Below are 24,108 nucleotides of genomic sequence, written 5' to 3'. Positions count from 1 at the left end.
GTGGAAGATTCCTCCCCTGAGCTTGTGCTAAATGGTGTGCCCTTTTTTAAAATAGACCTAGGCCTTTTCTTATGTGTATGGATGGGATTTTTAGTACCCTCCACAAACCTGACACTTCTCTGTGATTCAAAAGGTTTCCCCCTCTCATAATCGTCCATGTCTCTAGAGAATTTGTGTAATTTCTTATCCTTAAGGCCTTTTTCAAAAATTAGCAGTTCTCTTGGAAGTCTGCTCAAAACCTCCTGAAATTGGTAGAGTCCTCATGTTTCTTTAATTCTTCACAGACCCTTTGTACATCAGAAATATTGACCTGTATGGTTCTGTCGTAATAAGAAGATAGTATGTTGACAAAAGACATAGATGCATTTTGTTGTGCCAGATTCCATTCCCTAAGTAATATGTCATCTGGTTTGCTAACTAGTGGTTGCAATTTGGTTCTAAGTTCCCTAGGGGAAATATTTTGGTGTTGATAGGCCTTAAAGAGCCTGGAATGCCAAATATTAGTTCTCAATGTTCTAACCTTTTTACCAAGTTGTGTAAACAGCAAACTGCAACTGTCAACTGGATCTGATGTCCTGTTCTGAGTGGATCCATTCTTAGATTCGATACCAAAAAATTGGATATCGTCTTTGTCAGCACATAATCCCTGTAATAATTGATTGAGATCCATGACAATTAGTTGCCAGTATGCTTCTGTCAATATCACTGAGAATGTGAGATGACAGGCATCCATTCAAGAAAAGAATAAACAAGTCATGTTGGGAACCACAACTATATATATATATATATATATATATATATATATATATATATATATATATATATATATATAAATATAAGTTGCCTCAGCCTGCTGTCAACACAACTGTAACAGTAGCAAGTGAAGAAACAAGTCTGTCTCATTAGCAACCAAATTGCTGTGCATTATGAGACATACATGTCTAATGCTGGATTCAAACCCACAAAAAAAGATACTGGGGGCTGTAGTCATTTACATGACCTCTCATGATAACACTTCAGATTTGCCACAGTCAATGAAGCACATGTTCAGATTTTCTGTCTATAAAGTGCAACTACAACACACATGCAAATGGAATGCAAATTTCACTGCAGTGCTCCCAAAATGCCTTTGCTTGGTAAAATACCAAGGATGGTGACTGATAATCATTCAATATATACTGCTAAGGATGTTTGTTTGTTTTTCATACAAGCTGCAATAGGAACACAAGAAAATATGTGAAAATACGTAAGTGGCATGGAACTACGTAGAATTACTGTGGATAATGTGGCCTGAAATTATTTTGCAATACAAAACAGACATTACCCAAATAGTAACGTGTTTGCCTTTGTATAAAAAGAATGTCCGTGACCACAACTAAAAGACAACAGTGGGATTCAAACCCTAATCAGTTAGTGTTGCAGTTAATAAGACAAGACAAACCTGTTAAACCATCAACTATACTACAATAGAGTGTCTGCAGCCTTGCATTTGAAGTATATTAAATATGATTGCTGCACTCAATCATACGAAATGCATGGTGACCTCTAATAGTGTTACTGTTCCCTGCTTCACCAAATAAGTATTGCATGTGGACACAAATGAATGAACATCTACAACAAAGATCACAAAAGCAAAATACTATGATCATTGCAATGGGGTAACATATCCTACTTCATTAAGAAAGTACTTGATATGGGATGTTCTTGAGGAATTGTGGATAACAGCAAAATGTGTAGTCATCTGTGGCATAGGCACTGTAGGTGTTAATGCACTGCGACAATTAACACACTGTATAGATAGCTTATGGAATCAGTAAATAACCTTGCAACAAATAAATACAGATTTAAGAAAATCACAATGCTTTGTTAATACTTTTTTGTGTATATCATAGAATTAGTGAAAGTCAGACCTCTGGATAATCTGGATTTACATATCTATTTGAAAAAAAAAAATTCAGAAGGCAACTCTCCCTGCACCCCATAACTCCTGCTAATTGCACTGCAGTGGAGAATGGACAAATTACCAGATTCCAGCTGTACCACAATCTTGCATCTATTGAAAAAGCAGAATTGTTCAATCAACTGAGTTTCAGTCTCACGTACTGGCTTCTTTTTTCAGTCAAAGGCATATATACTTTCAACTAAATGGATGTTAATCATTATAAGAAATGAGATATGGTTACTATTGTAGCAAGAATTGTTTTAGTTGTGGACAAAAAGCTGGGGAAGGTAAAATGAGTGCTTGTTTTATATGTATGTTACTGTTAGCTTTCTAAAAATGATTTATGCAATAATATTAATTATGATTTTAATAGAACCCCTCTAATTTTTTTGATAAGTGCCATGGGATCTTTTACAGCCACCTCAGCTTTCACTAGATCAGGCAAATGGAACTTCAGTTTAATGTCTCATTCAAAAGACAGCACATTCAGGAATGACCCCCTTATACTGCACTACAGTGTCAGTGTAAGTAAACGAATCCAAAGAACTGTTGTAGGAATGGAACCCTCAGTTTCTGACCATCTAGCATCAAAAATGAGTCTGCTACTAGTTAAGCTAGTGACACCATATAGAAATTATTTATCTATCTATAAATCCATCCATCCATCCATCTATTCATTCATCCATATATCTTCTAAACTGCTAGTTCTGAATGGAGTCAGAGTAGTAAAAGCAGGTCATGGAAGGCCAACCTTCTCTTTTGCTCTTTGAGTACCTATCTCATCATGCTCGATCCCATGTATTCCCAGGCATGTTGAGAAATATAATCCCTAAACATATCCTGAGTCTACTACTTTGCTACTAGGAAGGCCTCTTCCCAGTGGAATCTACTTGGAAAAACGTTACTTGTCAGTACTAAGGTGCATGGTAAACACATTCCCAAACCACCTCAACTGCATCCCATGAACCTGAAGGAGCAGTTGCTCTTCTCTAGGATCCCAGCATTTTGCTGAGTTGCTCACTCAGTTAGCTGTTCTGTGAAAAAAAAAAAGTTCTGCCAGCTGTATCCACAATCTCATCATCATCTTTTCAAGTACTGTCCAAAGATCATGAGCATAGCTGAAAGAGGGTCATAGCCTGATTAGTAAATTGACAGCATTGACCTATTACCCAGTTTTTGCTTCATAATCACTGTTCAGTGTAATATCTGCCGTATTGTTACCACTGTGCTCATCTCCTAAGCAGTTTCCTGATCCTCTGTACCTTCTCTTCTGAATAAGGCACCAAGAAACTTAAACTCCTCTACTAGAAGTACCTGCTCCTTGAAAGATGCAGGCAATAAGCCACTTTTTTTTCACAGACAGAGACCTGTGATTTTTAGCTGCTCATTTTTTGTTCTTACCACTTTACATTCAGCAGTGAAATGCTTTTGTACACTCTGCAGGTCACAGTACTTGAGACTAAGAGGTCAATCTCATCTATAATCAGAAAAGATAAACCCCCAGATTCAGCAAGCCCTGCACGGCGTGCATGATTAGTGTAAGAGGTAATGGTGGCAATATGGCGGCCGAGTGATCTGCGTACATGCTCGTTTGACGTGCACGAGCGCTCTTGCACTAGTACTGCACTTTCCCAGCCCCTGTATGCAAATTACCCCATTTGCAGGTGAAAACCATGCAAATGAGGTAAATCTCCTATCCAGGAAGATGGAATCAGGCCGTGCAGGACTAGCATAATCTGCAGAAATGTACTCGGTTAGTAACCGAGTCCATATCTGCAAAATCTAAAATGGAGACATGACAGCTCCAAATAAAGGCTGCATATCATTGAGGAAGCATGCCAATGGCCAAGTATAAAGCCATTGGCATTGCAAACAATACAAACAATATAAAAATCAACTTTTAATTTTTTTTCGCCGATCTCAGCTTTTTAAGTATAGGGCAGCGGCTCGCAAACGGGATCGGTGGGAAAATAAGAAAATAAACCTAAAACAAGCATTCTAACTAAAATCAGTATTCTGCCATGAAAGTCAATGGCAGGCAAAAGACAACCTGGACAGTGAATAGTGGTTGCTAAGGGGGGAGGCTCAGTGTGACACATGTAACTGTGCATTAGCAGGCAATCCTATGCAAATGAGGGGAAGGATAGTGAATCCCAGTTTTCCCCAGCATGTGAGGCAGGTCCCAACAGTGTAAGAGTATGAATAGCTGAGTGCAAGACTAGGAGGTAGGTGACATCATGGGTGGGTGTGTCAGGCATATTGTAAGCAGATTGGAGCCCTGTGGCTTGGGTTTGCTCCTAGCTTAGCACAGCTAAGCTAGGGGGTGTGTCTAAACCTGCCTAGTACTCTTTACAAAGTGTAAGCGGGTGTGCGCACCATGCACCAGGTTTTACAGAAAGAAAAAAGAAGAAAGAGCAGCAATGTGTACATTTGAGCACTCTGTTTCCGCGGTGTGCACATGGGTTTAAACAGGGAGGCAATGGGAAGGGAAAACAGCAGTAGGAAGGTAATGAAGGAAAACTAGCTTAGCTGGCAGGTGAAATGTATCAGAATCAGCCAATTACACAGGCAGCAGTCCAGCCCAGCCCAGAATACTACTATAATCTAAGCAAACACCTTCCCCACTGTTTTTTCCCACACTCTACACTACCAGTGTATACAAGCAGGGAAATTTTAACAAACAAACCTACAAAATGAGAAGGGCTGCAGCAGGCAACATAGACCAACATGTGCAAGAGGCCATGGGTGGTGAGGATGTGAATGTTGCCGAACAACCTACAGTGAGGAGACAGAGAAGAGTGTACAGACCCAGGGTAACCTACCAGGGGCTACATGAGCTGGAGATAGTAGAGTGCTATAGAGTGAACAGAGACCTCCTACAGCAAATAGTTGAGCTGTGCTGGCCACACCTGACACACTAAACTGACCGAGGGGAACTCATCCCAGTGGATACCAAAGTATGTGTAGGCCTAGGTATACTAGCCACAGGTACCTCCCAAAGCACAACTGGGGATATCATGGGAATCTCACAGGCATCAGCATCCAGAGTATTCCACCAGTTCCTGGATGCCATGTCAGCACATGCCAGTGAGCACGTATATTTCCTCAACACTCGTGAGGTGTTGACCAGCAATATGCGTCTCTTCCACCAAATAGCAGAATGCCCTGGGGTAGTGGGTGCTACAGACTGCATGCACATACGCATCAAAGCACTACCCAGTGAGCAGGGTAAGGCCTACATCAACCGCAGGGGCATCCCCTCCATCAACTGCCAGGTCGTATGTGATGCCCAGGGCATTATAATGAATGTGTGCGCTGGCTGCCCTGGAAGCTATGACGATTCCCACATATGGCATCTAATGCAGCTGTACCAGAGATTTGCCAATGGGGACATCCCCTATGGTCACCTAGTGAGGGATGCTGGGTACACACTGGAGCTGTGGCTGATGACACCCATCAAAATGCACACACACCTGAACAACAACACCATATTGAGGCACACGCACGGGCCAGACATATAATAGAGCATGTGTTTGGGATGCTCAGGTCACAGTTCCGGTGTCTGGACACATCTGGTGGAGCCTTGCAGTATTCACCAGCTACATGTACCCAAATAGTTATGGTATATGCTATGCTACACAATATGATCCTGCTGAAACAGCTGCAGCAGGAACAGCATGGGGCAGGGTCACACAGCCCCCCACCAATGCCAAGGCCTGCACAGGCACAGAGTGACCCGGAGGATGAACAACCTGAGCCTGCCTCAGTAGGCAGAAAGAGGCATGCCCAGTATGCCCTGGCCTTGGTAAAGAGGCAACGCATAGCACATGCACTGACACAGTAGAGACCCAGGGAATGACACCTCTCTCACACATACATTAAAAGGAATGCCAAACATGACACTACCTGTGCTCAACCATGTATAGGGAGTGTACTATGTGCATCTGACATAGGCAGCCCTTCAGCATCATCCGCAAGTCTGGCACACCCTCAAGGTAAGTCAGTCAACCTACCAATTGCCAAATGGAGTAGAATGTGTCATTACCTGTAGCTGTGGGATGGATGTGAGCATGCAAGGGAATTGGATGGCTGAATGTTATGGCAGCAGACAGCAGACACCCACAGTGGCACCCTGACATCTGTAACACGTACTGGAGTCACCATAGTAGCCAGTACTACACAGAGTGACATAACCCACTGCAGGAAATGTGCTGAGTGACATGTGTGTCCATATGACCCACACATGCCAATCAGGATGGTTCACATACCCAACAACAGTCACAGCCAGCAGGACAGGTGTAGACAAACCCAAACAGAGCCTGTGCCATGGCCCCAGAATGATGGCTATGGTTAACCTCACCCCCAGGCCTACACAAACAGACCACAGCAGGGCAGGCAGTGGGATGTTAGTTTTGAAGGTTAGGAAGTCAGACAATAATATGTAGGGCAACCAAAGCCACGATCTGTAGTACACTGGTATGCCTCTAGTCAGCATGATAGTTAGCAATACGGAATGAAATGGAGTACATGACATACCAGTACAGTCATAGCAAACGTGTACAAGTGTCACGTGTGCCCCCCCCATCCTACATAATAAGGTAATAACAGTCAGGTTTGCCCCACCCAACCCTGTGTAGAAATGTAGAAATAGTCAGGTGTGCCCCCCCATCCTACATAGTAATGTCATAACAGTCAGGTGTGCCCTGCAACCCTGTGTAGAGATGTAGAAACAGTCAGGTGTGCCCCCCCCCACTATGCAGTAATGTAGTAACAGTCAAAGCCAAATGATCAATGGATACCCTGCAGAGACAGCATGCTACCTGTTGGTGTACAACACAAATGTCAGCACTGCAGCACAAATGACCTGGACACAATCCACACATTCAATACAAATGGCCATACTGGGCATGCTCACACACTTAAACACATGAAGACCATGACTGCAAACACCAGTGGACCAGACATATCTGCCAGTTGCAGTTGTTAGTGCAGACACTTGTCAGTATGCACCACTCATGCCTTGCACACACAGTGGATAGGAATACAGATGGATATGTCAGGACAACACACTGTAATAAGCCAAAGATAGATGTACATAGATGTATGGAAGAGGGTGACTGTGACAAGGAGCCATCCAGGCCTGTCCCACCCAGCACACAGCCAAAGGGCCCCAAACAAATGAGGTGTAGATGTCACTCACTGCAGATACTAGCCACCAGTATCTGTCAGCATTACAGACTATGTAGTGTATGTGCCAGCTGTGCAACATGACTGTACAAGGAAGTAGTCATCTAGCAGCTGTATACATGTACCTGTGACATATGACCCCATTTGTGCCCACATGTGGCATGCTAACCTGTAGATGAATGGGTTATGGCCCATGCACACACCGGCCTCACCATAGCCCTACTATGATAAGCCTGCTGAGGTCATCCAATGTGAAATACACCTTTGGGAGAGTTGTAGCCCAATAATCTCCACGGCACATCCTATAATTGCGTACTGCTGTAGTGTGTTAAACTAGTTAGGTAGGAGTTCTAACCCCAGACTTAGCAACGGTGTGTGTGTGTGTGTGTGTGTGTGTGTGTGTGTGTGTGTGTGTGTGTCTGTGTGAGTCTGTGTGTGGGTTTGTGTGTGTGTCTGTCTGTCTCTGACTGTGTAGAGAGCAATACTTTTTAGGGTACTCACAGTCCTTACAATTCAAATACTCAACTTTGGCAAGGCTGCTGATATCACCCACCTAGAAATACACCTCTGGGAAGGTTGTAGCCGAGTAATCTCCATAGCCTGTCCTGTCACTGTGTACTGCTGTAGTGTGATAAAGTAGTTAGGTAGGTGTTCTAACCCCAGACTTGGCAACTGTGTGTGAGTCTGTGTGGGTTTGTGTGCGTTTCTGTCTGTCTCTAACAGTGTAGAGAGCAATGCTTTTTAGGGTACTCACATTCCTTGCAATTCAAATACTCAACTTTGGCAAGGCTGCTGATGTCACCCACCTAGAAATACACCTCTGGGAGGGTTGTAGCCCAGTAACCCCCATAGTGCGTCCGGGAGCTGTGTACTGCTGTAGTGTGATAAAGTAGTTAGGTAGGTGTTCTAACCCCAGACATAGCAACTGTGTGTGAGTCTGTATGCATATCTGTCTTTGACTGTGTACAGAACAATGCTTTTTAGGGTACTCACACTCCTTACAATTCATATACTCAACTTTGGTAAGGCTGCTTATGTCACCCACCTAGAAATACACCTCTTGGAAGGTTGTAGTCCAGTAAGCTCTGTTGCATGTCCTGTAACTGAGTACTGCTGTAGTGTGATAAAGTAATTAAGTAGGAGTTCTAACCCCAGACTTGGCAACTGTGTGTGTGTGTGTTTGTGTGCATGTCTGACTGTGTAGAGAGCAATGCTTTTTAGGGTAGTCACACACCTTACAATTCATATACTCAACTTTGGCAAGACTGCTGATGTCACCCACCTAGAAATACACCTCTGGGAAGGTTGTAGCCCATGATCTCTGTAACGTGTCCTGTAACTGTGTACTGTTGTAGCATGATGTACAACTGTGGTAGGGTTCCATCCCCACCCATGGCAGTTCTGAATGTTTTGTGTGTGTTTCAATGTCTGTGTACGGAGCAATGCATTATAGGCTAGTCACACACAATACATTTCAAATGGCCTACTTTGGAAATCCTGCTGATGTCATTCATTGTGAAATACACCTTTGGGGAGGGGGTTCCCTACTAATCCCTGTGGTGCATCCTATAACAACTCCATGCTGTAGTGTGATATAGACCTCTGTTAAGGGTTCTATACCCACACATGTTGGTTGTGGATGTTTTGTGTGTGTGTGTGAGTCACTGTCTGTATAGGGAGCAATGCATTTTAGGCTAGTCACATGCACTACAATTCGAATGCCCTACATTGGCAATCCTGCTGATGTCACCCAATGTGATATACACCTTTGGGGAAGGAGTACTCCAGTAATCTCCATGGTGTGTACTATAACTGTGTAGTGCTGTAGTGTAATAAACTAGTTAGGCAGGGGTTCTACTCCCAGACAAGACAGGTGTGTGTGTGTGTGTGTGTGTGTGTGTGTGTGTGTGTGTGTGTGTGTTTGTAACACATATACTGTGTGGAGGGGACTGTGAGTGTGTGACACCTGTGGCCAATGTGGAGCTGGTTTTGCATATTTCTTATATGGTGGCCCTACTATATATCACAATGTCCACCGTACAGGGATAACAGATGTAAAATAGCTGAGAGGCTGGGGTGCAAAGCCATACCCATACATGTGACATCAAGGCCAGGCAATCACAGTTAGCAACCCCAGTATTACCCAGAGCACACTCTCAACCCATGTCTCATACACAAACACATGCATAGGCAACAGCCAATATGTGGGTAGTACACTGCATATTGGCCACTGATAGTAACTATAGGGTGATGGCTGTGAGCTACAGAGGGCATGGCACCCTGTCCATCTGTCCAATATGTACGTACATGCAGACAGTCCACCTTCCCCATGTTCCCCAATGGACACCTAAAACACCTGTGGTGCCATCACATGTGACCCACAAATGACATACCATGCCTGACAGCATACCCTGTATTGACAGATGCCACTGACACCAGGGAATACTGTTTGCATTATATAAATGTAGGTGCAGTTAACCTGCTGCCCATTACCAGTTCCCACCACAGGTGGGCAAGACTGGCACGTCTGATGATAATCTGTGTTCACAACATGGGACAGACACCCCAGGTACAGTTCCACATGTCACTGTACATGCATGTGTGAGGTGTGCACATCCCAGACACAATCCATGTCATGCACTAAGGAACACATACATGGCAAGCAATGCACAGCATTGGCCACACACAATAGTCACCCAGGTGACTGGATTGGGGATACAATACCCACCTGTGTGGGCAAATGCAGACACAACAGCCCTGAGCCACAATGCAGACCCTTGTCATGTGGTCTGATGCCAAGGTATACCCATTGCCTAGCCTTGTTCAGCCATCTGGAACAGTCTAACACCACCCACCCATGCAGACTTGCACCCATGCATGTCAGTACTGGCACCCTGTGTGTTTGTGTGTGTGTTGTATGGTGCTTATGTTCAAATCCACACTCCCTACAACCCCATGGGCATACTGAAGCATGCTGTCTGATGTCAGACACCTCCCCATACCCTTTTCCCATACAACCCCTGTATGACCCATGTAATGCATGTGATACCTGCATAGTGATGTGGTGTGGCAATCCCACTACTGATGAGTTGTAATCCTGGCCCTGCCAAGTGTGTCAATGTGTGTGTGTCCCTGTGAGAGTGTGGCTGTGTACATGTGGACAGGCACATGTATATCACCTACCATATAGCTACCGTATCCCTGTTGCAGATGTCAGTCACCATCACATATATGTTCTGAGGCCTCCACAACAGATAACCCATGTGACATAGCCAATAACTGTATAGAACTGTGATAGCACTACATAGTCGTCAGGGGTTTGATACCCTGTGCTGGTAGGTGTATGACACGAGCATGCTTAGGTTTTACTCTCCCACCACTCCCTGCCTTGTCTTTGCCTCTATCTGCCTCTCCCACTCCCTCTGTGGTAGATGTGGAGACTTACACCTGCTTTGTTTGGCAGCAGCATGTGTATTTTAAGTGATGCTCATGATCAGCTGATGGCATCTGCACAAATTGCAGCCCTTCCCTAGCTGATAGCATGTGGAACAGCTGTGGTAACATTCCCATAGTCAATTGCATGGAAACACACTCCAATATCTAGAAACATCATGTTGGTGTTGGCCCTTTTCATTCACTGTGAACAGGAACTAGATCTGTTGTTTGGCAAACAGCATCTCAGATGGATTGGGGATTTACTTCTAACAACATACTCTGTGGAAACAGGGCAACACAAAGGAGGGGGATGTGCCTGACCTGACAACAGACTGTAAGTGCTGCTATACTGCATGTGGAATACTGTTGGTTTAACAGTGTGTGTGTGTGGGTGTGTGGATATGACTTTCCTACATGTCTCCATACCTGCCATGTCAGTTCCATGTTTATGTGGAATCTCCATCTGCAGGGTCATCTGCAGACAGGGAAATGTGTTGTGCCTTTGGTTTCATGTGTTACCAATGGAGCATCTATCGGTGGACTGCAGAATGTAGTGTGAGGATTGCAGTCTGTAGATGGCGAAAGCCGTGCCAGTTACTGGCTTCTTATCCCTCATAGGACATATGTTGCAACAAACCCTGTTTCAACAGTAAATGTATGAGGTTATCACAGCAACATGTCATTATTGGCCCTGTGCATGTGCTTCCAGCCACAACTCTGTCAACCTGTGTACATATGTCATGCATGAAGTGGTGCATATGTGCTGTACACCATAGTTAATGTCATCATATCTGATAACAAGCCAGTGAGATATCAGACTGCTTCACATGTTATGTACAGTAGGGGTTATTTTTGATGACATTCTGTGGATGTTTCTACAGTCCTTGCTGTGTGTGGGCATCAGTGTTACAGACAGCAGGTAGCAATACCTCTTATAGGAGAACCCACACACTCAGGGCAGCTACATATTTGTAGGAGGTTCAGGAACTACAGACAGAGTTTGAGTAGAGTTGTGTTATGCTTTGTATAGTACTGGTGGTACATACTACTTTACCTTGGAATGCAGTCTGTCTGCATAGTTCTCAACTGTGGGCCTATCCTCTTGGTGGCCAGAGGTGTGCCTATCATGTGTTGTCTGTCCACCACACAGGTCCTGTGTTAGATATTTCACTGGCAGAGTGTGTGTTGAGTGCTATCAGTACATGGCTATATTCATCTCTGTTTCTAACTGCAATTCTCTGACTAAGGGTATGTTGCAGACTATCCTGTAACACCAGTAACTTGCTTAGTGTATGGGTACAGTTCTCCACATTTGTGCCTGTGTTCCAGCCTCTGTCCTTCACTTACATATCAAGCTTTGCACATATGACATGCTGTCGGGGGTTGTTCCATAGTGGGCTGTGAGTATATCACACTGCCATTGCTGCCAACAGTCCACTTCTGTTGTATCCCCCACACATAGGGCAGGGCTGGGGCCATATATGTGTAGGCATCACCTACACAATACATGTGTGCTCTTATGCACTCCAGAGGTCAGTGTATGTAACAGTGGTATATGGCCCTGTATTACTGAGTCTTGGGGAGAGCACCATAAATGACCTAGGCTGTTAAAATATGTGGGGGTATCAGGAGTGAGCTGCCTTAAGGTATCTGGATGTAAAGTACTGTATACTTCACCTATATTTACATTACTTACATATATTGGGTTGATGCAAGCCTACTGCCTCCTGCCATACAGACTGTTCTGTTTGTCAGTGTGCATGTGATGGTGTCAGTTATGCCTTGTTATGTAACAGTTACAACCCATTTGGTCACATGACGTCTTTACCACCTACTGATTTTGTACAGAGTGTAGATAGAGGCTGTTGAACTATACACCTGCATTACATACTGTTGATCGTTTGGTATCCTGTGGCCCAGTCTGTCCTCACTATTGTACAATTTGAAGGGCTTGGCCTGGACAGCAACAGTTGTGAACCTTTCCAGACTACTGTACTAGTATAACTGTTTCACAGTTGCACTCCTCTGTTTATATGGATGTCAGTGTCTAAACAGCTATATGACATGGCATATAGAACTGTAATAGTACACAATGAAAGGTATTCCATTTCTGCAAACCTATGTGTGGTGTTTTCCCTATGACCTCTCTGTGGGTATATGTTGCAGGCAACTATTGTCATTTGTATGGGTGGCCCATACAGTGTCCAGTTGTTCAGGTGTTAACTGTAGGTATAGTGGCTGTTCCATATTGTATGCACCTTCTACATATGTATCTTACTGTACATATATATGTGTGTGTGTGTATGTGTAGTCACATGTGTGTGTGTGTGTATATATATATATATATATATATATATATATATATATATATATATATATAAATATATACATATGTATATATGTATCTGCATATCTGTGTCTGTGTATCTGTATCCTGGGGATGTTGATGGCTTCCACATTTTACATTTCTTATGGGAGGCAGACTGTACTGCATGATATGTCACCAATACCAGCCTGACATCATATAGGTGGGATGTAGTACTGTTAACATCTTGTGCCCATGTTGTGTCAGGTCCTGGTTATGGGATCTGCAACACTTGGTAGTGTATTGCAGGGCACACGTGTTTGGCTGTGGGGTGCCTATTTGTACAAGACATATAGTGTGTGGGGCCTCTCAACCCCATTAATGGTGCATGTGGACATATGAGTGTTTGTTAATCTGCCATTGCTATCTACAGATGTATGGCCATATATAATGATATTGATATATATATATATATATATATATATATATATATATATATATATATATCTGCTTACATATATATAGCTATGTCCGTATATACCTACATAGATGTAGATCTGCGTACACATATGTAACTTGCTGTGTATATGTAGTCATATAGGTGTAGACACATACATGTGTTGATGTAGGCATTTGCATGTATATATGTTCATATATATATATATATATATATATATATATATATATATATATATATATATAGATAGATATGTTGTATCTGTTTAGATATTATATTTACACACAGATACATCTAGATAATGGTATACATTCTCTGTACTGTTGCATGACTGGACTGGATGATATGTTTCTGAAAACATCAGATTTGTTGGTAATTGGCATGGTGTAGTGGTAAATCACTTTGTCTGTGGTGTGCAGAGTCCTGGGTTTGAGCCTTGCAGAAGCTGTTTATTTTGTTGCTGGGCAGAACATGGCCCATTGGACACAGAGTGATTAAGGCACTTCTGAGCAGTTGTAAGCGGGTTTGTGTGGGGGTAAGCACTGCCTACACAGGTTAAGCAATTTAGAAGATAAGTGTAAGACACTGTAACTGGAAGTTAGCAGTGCTTAGCTCTGCGCAAACTCCCCAAACCCGCTTAAAACTGCTTAAAAGTGTTTTAATCAGTCTGTATCCAACGGGCCGTGTTCTGCCCAGCAACAAAATAAACAGCTCCTGCAATGCTCGAACCCAGGACCCTGCACACCATAGATAAAGTGATTTACTACTAAGCCATAGTCGATATAAGTAGCCATGATGTTTTCACAAACATATCATCCAGTCCAGGTATTCAACACTATGGGGAATGTATTTCAACATGTAGATGTATGTGCGTGTGTATATATATATATATTAATATCTAAATGGATGTAACATATCTATATCTGTAGATATAGATATAGAAATCTATACATATATATCAATATAAACATATATACATAGATACGCATACATCCATAGATATATATATATGTCTACATTCATATGTCCAAATATATGCAGCAATATATATATATATATATATATATATATATATATATGTGTATGTGTGTGTTTGTGTGTGTGTAAGCATATATGTATGTATATATATATATATATATATATATATATATATATATATATATATATATGAGTTCCTATGACTTCATCGAACTGTGAAATCACCGACACTCACCTCTTCGACACCAATCCATCGACGTCCATATCATCGACAATGCCGGTAAGCGATCTTCCCCCTCACAGGACCCATGGTAGCGCTTCTTTCTGTGTTACACCGATTAGGGTTTACGTGATTCCGTATAATGTACCTTGAAAGCACTACCATGGGTCCTGTGAGGGGGAAGATCGCTTACCGGCATTGTCGATGATATGGACGTCGATGGATTGGTGTCGAAGAGGTGAGTGTCGGTGATTTCACAATTCGATGAAGTCATAGGAACCCATATATATATATATATATATATATAGGTATATACGGACATACATCTGTAGATAAAATTGGGAACATAACAAAAACATATATGTCCACATGCACCATTAATGGGTTTGAGAGGCCCAAACAACATACATCTGGCACAAATAGGTATTCCCCCCCCCAGAGCCAAGCATGTATGGCCTGCAATACACTACCAACTGTTGCAGATCCCATAACCAGGACCTTACACGACAAGGGCACCACATGTTAACAGTACTCCATCCCACCTGTATGATGTCAGGCTGGCATCGGTAACATATCATGCAGTACAATCAAGTGAAGTGTCATGCTTGGGGGAACCCCCTGGGCAGGCTTAGTAAGTAGCTGGGATCTCTCATACAATCCAACAGGCCTACACCTGACAATGGATTCACCACTGTTGCCAAGAACACCCACAAAGCAGTGTATAGCTAAATTAGGGATCTCAATGGCAATACTCACATCTGCTCTGAGTTACAGCACAATGGCAGTATTAGATAGAAATAACAGATAATGCCGACATCCAGGCAGATGGGTTCATTGCACACATGACCCCCCTCTTACCCCTTAAATGACCCATCTGTACACCAGACTGATGCAAGGGTACTGTAATTACAGATGCACAGGTAAGAACCACACTCTCCAAAGCCAGTAACACAGCATGCATGGGACCAGCAACTAACACAGGCTGCATTCTACACATACTACAGAACAAACCGGCACCCTACCTAAGTACTTTGTTCAATCATAGACTCAATTCACGGTTTCTGCCTACTAAATGGCACACAGCAACAGTCATCCCACTCCACAAAGGGTGTTCCACCATGTCAGCTGAGAAATACCACCAAGTAGCCTGATGAGCCTGATCTGCAGGTACATGGAACATATCAACATTGAATCCATGGCCAATATCACTGGTAATCTTAAAACCCTGGACCCCACCAATGTTGGGTTTGTCAAAGGCAGAGAATGCCACCTAAACCTGGTATACCTCCCTGAAGCAGTCATGACAGTTGTAGATGAGGGTTAGGGGGTTCACACAGCCTATGTAGATCATAGCAGGCTTTTCTACACCATTCCACAGGTAGGAATGTGTGTAGATGTTAAGAGATCTACCTCTGTTCACAGAATATGTTTCCCCTAGGACTGCTTGGCAAATGCCAACATTCCAGAGGTGCCATCCCATGGACATACAGTCCTTCACAGGTCATAGATGTGTTAATGCCCTCCTCCACACTGTAGAGGTGTGCAGTAATACTGGGGTTGCTATAACTCACTGGGTGTGGCTGTTGTGGACACATCCACCATCATTGCGGTTACTGTTGCATCTATGCCCCCACATAGCTGTCTGTAATACTGTACAGTGTATGTTATCAGGTTGAGTAGTTGTTGTTTACACCATTTGCAATAGTAGAGCACCTCACAGCCTCCTAAGGGTAGGGCTATGCCACCAGCAGTGGCACACCCATGTTACTGAGGTGAAGATCGCAGTAGAGTGGGGAAAGGGACATACACCCCACTGTTAGCATTTTCAATGTCATTCAAATAGCAGATCACATATATACCAATGTGTGGCTGTGCCTATCCTGTCTTGGTGAGATCACATGGCCAACAGATGTGTTAGCTGCACAGGGACATACCTCCATGTGTACAGTTTTGTATCTGTACTGCATCCAAACCAAAGGCTCTGTGTGTTGTACTCAGCCATGTCATGTGTACCACCCACTACACTTACCGGTGTCCACTGTAGAAGGCCTGCTGACACCACTACACCCATCAGCCATGTGGCACATGGACAACCACAGCACAATCAGAATAGATAATGGTAAAACAATACAACATTATTAATAACAGCTATAATGCATCATGGGTGCACAGCTACACATTCCAGAATGTTAGCATTTCACTTCACTGCTGACAACATGCTACACAGCATTCCATTGCTACACTGTTATACAGTCACTGTGCATCAGCACCATGTTAGCCTGTCCCTGCATGAATGTTATGGATGACAGGATGTGGCACAGGTATCATCATATGCACAGGGTGTGTTGTTGGTTTGCCAGAGGCCTAGGCTGAGCCATACAAGTGAAAATGTGTGTATGTGTGTGTGAGGGGGCTGAGTAGTGTTATGGGGCAATTGTGATGTTGTGTGTGCAGGTATGTGGTTGTCCTAGGTTTGTTTTTGATGTGTGTGTGAGTGCATGCACACAGGTCCACCATGTGGCTGCCCTATATGGGGATTTGTGGACTGTACCTGGCAGGGTTTGCAGTTCATCTCCAGCTACAGACATGGGAACTGTACCTGGCAGGGGTGCCAGAGGCACTATCAGGTACAAAGTCAGGTAGGGTACTGTACCCCACGGTTGGAAAATGTCCACTGGATCCAGGTCCCTCCTGGGACTGACCAGTGCCACGTGCACATGGCCTGCTATGATGGCCAGTGGACAGCACCCCCCTGCAGTGCTGGGGCTGGTACTGCCACTACGGGAGTGGCTGTGACTGGTGGGATATCCACCGCGACCTCCAGCTGCTGATGTTGCTGGCATACGTCCACATGGCTGTCACAATCCTCCCACCCTGTCTTGATGCATGGACATGACATTGTTGATGAGATCCAATGTCTCACCCCACCATCTATCCATGACCTTAGTGAAATTATGAATGACACCTGCTAGATCATGGATGCTGTAATTTACAGAGGTGTGATAAGCCCTCTGCACCCTTAGACCCTGTCTGGTGTACCGTTCCATTCATTCCTGTGCCTCCATGACAGCCTGGAACATGCGTGTGGTAGATATATATGTAGCATGTCTGACAGGGGCATGATGACAAGCAGTGCTCCGACGAGCACCTCTGAACATCTGCCTATGTGGTACCCTGCCAGACATCCAGCTATGGCTGCTGTGTCCTGACACACATGCCATGGATACCACACTGTCCTGGTCAATGCCAACTATAGACTGTCCCTCAGCTAAGGCCAACGGTGATGAGGTATGTAGAGGCAGTGTGACTGTGTGCGTGGATGGGGTGGATACTTGTGGGATGTCAATTGGTGGCCCAGCATCAGCCCCTGACAACCCCGCCTGTGCCTCAACACACCTATCCTCATGGTCACTGTCTGTATCAGTGACATCAGATTCCCTGCAGGAGGTATCCAGCCCCATCTCGCCACCTGTGAGGTGAAAACAGGAAATGGACTGTAAGACCTGTACATCACTACTTAACAGTACATACACACACACGCACACACACACACACACACACACACACACACACACACACGCACACACGCACACACGCACACACGCACACACATGCACAGACATGCACACACCCTGGAATTGCAACATAGGTTCATAGGTTCATAGGTTCATAGGTTGGTACTAGGCTATCAGCCCTAGGGCCTATACAAGCCTAGCCATAACAATTCCCTGGCTATTTCTTCCCACATTATTTACTTTTCTGGACCCCTGTCTAGCAGGGTGACTGACGTGATCCCTGGGGTGAATTTCCTTTCTCCCATCCAATCATCAAGGTTCCTCTTGAAGAGGTCCAAAGAGGCACAATAACAGACTTTACCTGTGTATAGACCAAGTCCCTACTTAATTGTCTGTACTCCCCCATCTAGCATCAGACTTGAATAATTACAATAACTGCTGCCAATCACTCATGTATAATTCATCTAATAGCTCAGACATGTGATCACAACACCTGACCTGTTACTCCATTACGTCTTTCCCTTGTTTAGGGTCTGTTTTGTTCACGACACCCTATTGTCATCCGGGTAACACCCTGGTGTAGCCCACATGTGTTGAGAATGGCTGCCATTTGTTATTAGCTACTGCTAATAGTCAATGATGTCACATACAGGGGTGGCATACATAACTGTTGTTCAATAGCTGCATGATCTGTTGCACTAACTACTGCCTATGTAGAGTACATTACAATATGGAAACACTCTGGAGTAGTCTAATGATTCCCCAATGCATCAGTACTGCTGCATACATGGGTTTACCTTCACATTTCTGCTGTTTGCAGTTAAACCAGTATCCCTGATGTGTAGTATTACCTCCCTATGGATCTTTCTGGCTGTGGACGCTCATATACTATCAGCTGTCCTCCAATTGCAGTTCAGACATGTATTCCTGGTGTATAATATGTCTGTTCATGTCCATCTACTGCACGACTCCTAAGGGAAGCTGGCAGGTATGAACAACACCACACACACACACACACACACACACACATACACACACACACACACACACACACACACACACACACACACACACACACACACACACACACACACACATGGACACACACACACACACACACACACACACACACACACACACACACACACACACACACACACACACACACACATACACACAGACTTACACACATGCAGTCGACATACATGACAACCCATACAGTCCACCAGAAAGCACCTACAGACAACTCCAGCACCCCCTTAACACACACTATAGCAGGTGATGGTGCACTACATTATCACACACAGACCTGTAATTACACACATGTCAGCATGCAGGACATGTGGTGCTCAACAGCATGCAGTGCAACTGTAGTCAATCCCTGTTACCAAAATTATACATGGCTGTGATGCATGGCTTCTGTTAGTAGGTGATGGCCCTCCCCGTGGAACACACTGCACCCATGTCTACAGCATTGCTGTGCATCTGTTCAGCACCCTGGTATGTACTGTGCACCATACCTCACAGGTGTATACACCATTGCAGGATGTGTATCTTTATGTCAGTTATGTTTCCTCTGCTGCTCACAGCCTTTGTGCTTCTGGATTATATGTGGACACGTGTATAGTGAATGCCTGATATGTATTCACAGATGTCATCATCTGTGGTGCACATATGAGTGATAGAATACTATTAGACTGACTACAGACACACTTTACTGTACCTATGGTGAGTGTACAGACCATTATTGACATGGCACCCTCTTCCCTGACATGCCATGGTGCAACACTACTGCATATGTCAACACTACACATACCTGATATGTGACATATGACTTAGGCAGTCAATTGCATTACGAGCCATATGTGTCAGTTGTGCAGATGCTGATTGGGATGCATACCATTTGTGGGTGCATATGTGTGCACACACATAACATGATGGTGTGTAGCAACAACTGCCATGTGGACTACTGCGGTCACAATACCTGGCGGGGGTATAGTAGCATGGGCCATTGTCATGAGCCAGTAGTTGGTCAGTCAGCCCTGCAAATTTTCCCCAAACCTGCATGTTTGCATGCTAAACACGTGCACAGCCCTTGGAGGTCACACAGTACCATCACTAGTGCCTTGGAGTCAGGGTTATATCTGCCACACTTCCTGACCTTGACTGTGTGCAGATACAGCCATTCTTAGTGGGTTTGTCTCTCCCCTCCAGTGCATTGCTGTTTCAGGATGACACACCCTCACCATCTCCTGCCACATTGCAAATGCTCGACATTTGTGGCCTACACATGTGTGTCATATTGCAGTATCCCGCACTAGGAACACCATGTGTACTGGCATATTCTCTGTCAATGCATGGCAAACATTTAGGTGTACAGTGGCACCAGCAAGGTACAGATGGGGATGTCATCCCTGGGTTGGGGTGAGATGTGGATTGTGCAGCACATGTATCATATCTGCAACTTTCTGTACTTCCTCAACAGGGTGTTGGTACATCAGAAAACATTGCAACTCATGGCTTTGGCAATGTCCCGCCATTAAGCAGATCATATCTGTAATGAGCCCTGGCTGATGTTGCCTGTGGTACATATAGGTTATAGGTGAGTACTAGTCTATTGGTCCTGGGGCCTACATAAGCCTAGCCACATGGGTTCCCAGGCATGCACCACCCAATAATGCTATTCCCCTGTGCCCCTGTCAGGCTGTGGCACAGACATACTACCCAGGGTGAATTCCCCATTTCCCATCCAGTTGTCAAGTGTTTTTGTAAAGAGGGCCAATGAGTAGCATTGCCTGACATGAATGGGTAGTCTGTTCCAGAGTGTGGAAATTCCCCAGGACAGGACCCTATCCTCTAGTATGTTCTGTTTAATGTGTTGATGAGGTTTAGGACCCTGGAGCGTGTGTTTGCAGAGGGATTGGAATTTCCTTATGTGTAGCATGTTCAACTGCTCTGTGCATGACATAGCTGTGTATGTTAGGCAGATGTCACCTGTGCCTGAGCAATGTGCAATGGAGTGTAGCCACAGTTGTCTGAGAAGGTCTGTGTATTGCATGTGTTTGAGGCTGGTAATCCCATTAGTGAGGTGTGTGCTCTGTCAGTGAACATGTACAGCATGCATTATGGGTAGGTGTGTTAGATGTGAACATGGCCTAAACCTAAGCTATGACATGCACAGTGTATTGCCAAGAATGACCTTAAACCATACTCACCGGCATCAGGCCATTGCCTTGCTGGTTTCCCAGAGGGACCTACATTGAAATGAGATAGGGTTGATGTCAGTGGCCACAGCTGTGGCATTGCTACAGTGTGGGTGCAATATTACAGTGAAACAACAGTTGAAGTCCACAATACTACAAATTATGCACCACTGATTATCAGTACTACACAGCAACAGACTCTACATCTCACATAAGCATGATCTACCTGTACAGATTCATACGCAACAGTGGTCTACTGATATGTCCTGGGACCTTACCTGCATGCTCCATGTCTGGTGTGTGGGTAGCACCCACCTCCATGATTGCATAGGTCTGTAGATCTTGTGGGCGGGCAGGTGCCACCAGGCTCATGAGTAGCTCCTCAACTCTGGTGAGGGGAGGATGGATGTTATGACCCCACCCATTACGAGGTGGCCACCACACACGGCAGTGGCATGGTGACATACATGGCGGTGCAGTTCACTAGAATGATGGCAAACCTGCTCATAAGTACGGCTGTGCATGCTGACATCATTTACCCTGTGAACTACATCATTCCACATGGCGGTGCGCTCATGCTGATCATGGCTAGTCCTGGAGAAGAGCAGCTGATAGTGCTGGATGAGGCTGTTGATTATGATGTCATCCTCAGCGGCACTGTAGGCTGGATTCCTTGGATGTGCCATTGTCCCTGAAAGACATAAAGATGGAATAAGGCATGGTTACCATAATACAATACACATATCAGACTCCCACCACCATATCAGCTCCAACTTAATGTCTACACAACGCAAATGGTATGGCTCCAGTTTATCTACCATTGGGACATATATTGTATTGTACCACACTTCCTGCTATGTGTTTGTAGACATGCTCCCTGTGGGGACACTGGAATTGCTGGCCTGTTACAAAGTATTTCACCTGCATGCCATTGTCACTGCCACTATGTTTCCACATATGCATGTGGTATGCTTGCTATGTGATTGCTGCACATCTGCCATTCTGTGTTATTGGGGATATCAATACATGCTGTTGGACATGTTCTGGGATTGTGTGAACTATTACAACCCACATATGTTCCATGACAGTGACACAATAGTATGCGTAGGGGATATTTGCCAGCAGGAACACCTCTCCCACCTAATGTTGACATGTTACCAGGCCACATCACATCCACGACCCACGACCCACCAATGAACCTCATCATCTAATGTTCCTGTGCTACCTTCATGTGGAACCACCTCAGGGGATGGTGTCACCCCCAAAGAGCACACACAGACATATTTCTGTCACCCACAGTTAGGTCCAGGGTCTGGTGCATAGGGAGCTACACAGAGACATGGGGCATGTGCTACATCACCTGGATGCATGCAGTACACATACACAGGTTAGACATGCTTGCTCCTCCTGCTCAGCCCACAGCCCAAGCATCTTTATGACCATGTAGATGCTGTTGTGACTGTCCATGGGTGGGCACCTTGGTCCCTTTGTTCCCATGTGGGGGCTCAATGGCCTCCACATTCCAAATGAAACTACCCATCCACAGTGTTTACCCACCACATGTGTCATACACCAGCCCTGTATGCTGTTTTGTTTGTCAACCAACCAAACCTACATACCAGTATGTGCCTACTACCCTTTACCAAGATATCCCACCTTCTTAAACAATTGCAATGTGTTCCCAACATGGGTTACACACCACACTCCACAGTCCATTTTGCAGCCATGTACTGCTGTGTAGATATGTTGTGTATTGATGTGTGATGTTCTCTCATAGATGTCATGGCAGGGGACATATATATATACATATGTACATATATGTGTAGATATTTTGTGTTGTATACATATATATATATATATATATATATATATATATATATATATGTGTGTATAACTGTCTGAGGTTCTGTAGACATACACAGCTGTGAATATATATCACACATATATTTATCTGTATGTGGGGTGCATACAAATATCTGGTCTGCACTCTTGTAACTCTCTTTTCTTCACAGCTGAACTGTTCTGCCTTGCTGCAACACAGACAGGTGTCACATGTGAACACAGACTAACATTAGGGGGTTATATATGGTGACAGATTGTAGATAAGCATATTATACAGTTATGGAAGTTGGGCATGCTACACTACACATTAACATGACTATCCTGCAGGTGTTGTGCTCTGACACCCATGTGTCTATCATGATAGTATTAATACCACCACCAGCCATTGGCCACAGTAATGTACAGAACACAGATATCATGGGTTGCATCTTTGTCATTCACTGCTTCTCTGTACAGTTGACAGGTATGTCCCACTTCCCACAGGGACAGACAGTATTGTCCAGAGCAGTTGTTCAGCAGAACATCATTACAGGAACAACTACTGATGGCACATATAAATAATTGCACATTATAAATCCTATTATTCTATACTAAATACTACATGCAAGTAAATACATATATGTTTCACATACCTTGTCAGTTTTATTCCGCTGTAACAAATCCCTGAGCGTTGTTAATTGTTCTCTCTCTCTCTCTCTCTCTCTCTCTCTCTCTGGTTTGAATACATTGCTGTGTGTGGACAGCAGTGTTACAGACAGCAGGTAGCAATACCTCTTACTGCAGAACCTGCAGACACAGGCCAAATATACATTTGGGTAAGGTTCCAGACCTACAGACAGCATGAGTAGTGTTGTTATGTGCATTGTATCTTGCTGGTCTTACAGGGTTTCTGTGTACACGGTAGTTTAGCGTGGAATGTAGTCTGTCTGCATAGCTCTCAAATGTGGGCCTATCCATATGATAGCCAGAGGATTGCCTGTTAGGTTTTGTCTGAGCATCACACAGGTCTTGTCCCAGATATATC

This window comes from Protopterus annectens, chromosome 4.part0, assembly GCF_019279795.1.
Source record: "Protopterus annectens isolate FY-2018-M chromosome 4.part0, PAN1.0, whole genome shotgun sequence".
NCBI classification, from domain to species: Eukaryota; Metazoa; Chordata; order Ceratodontiformes; family Protopteridae; genus Protopterus; species Protopterus annectens.
This window is presented reverse-complemented; position numbering follows the sequence as displayed.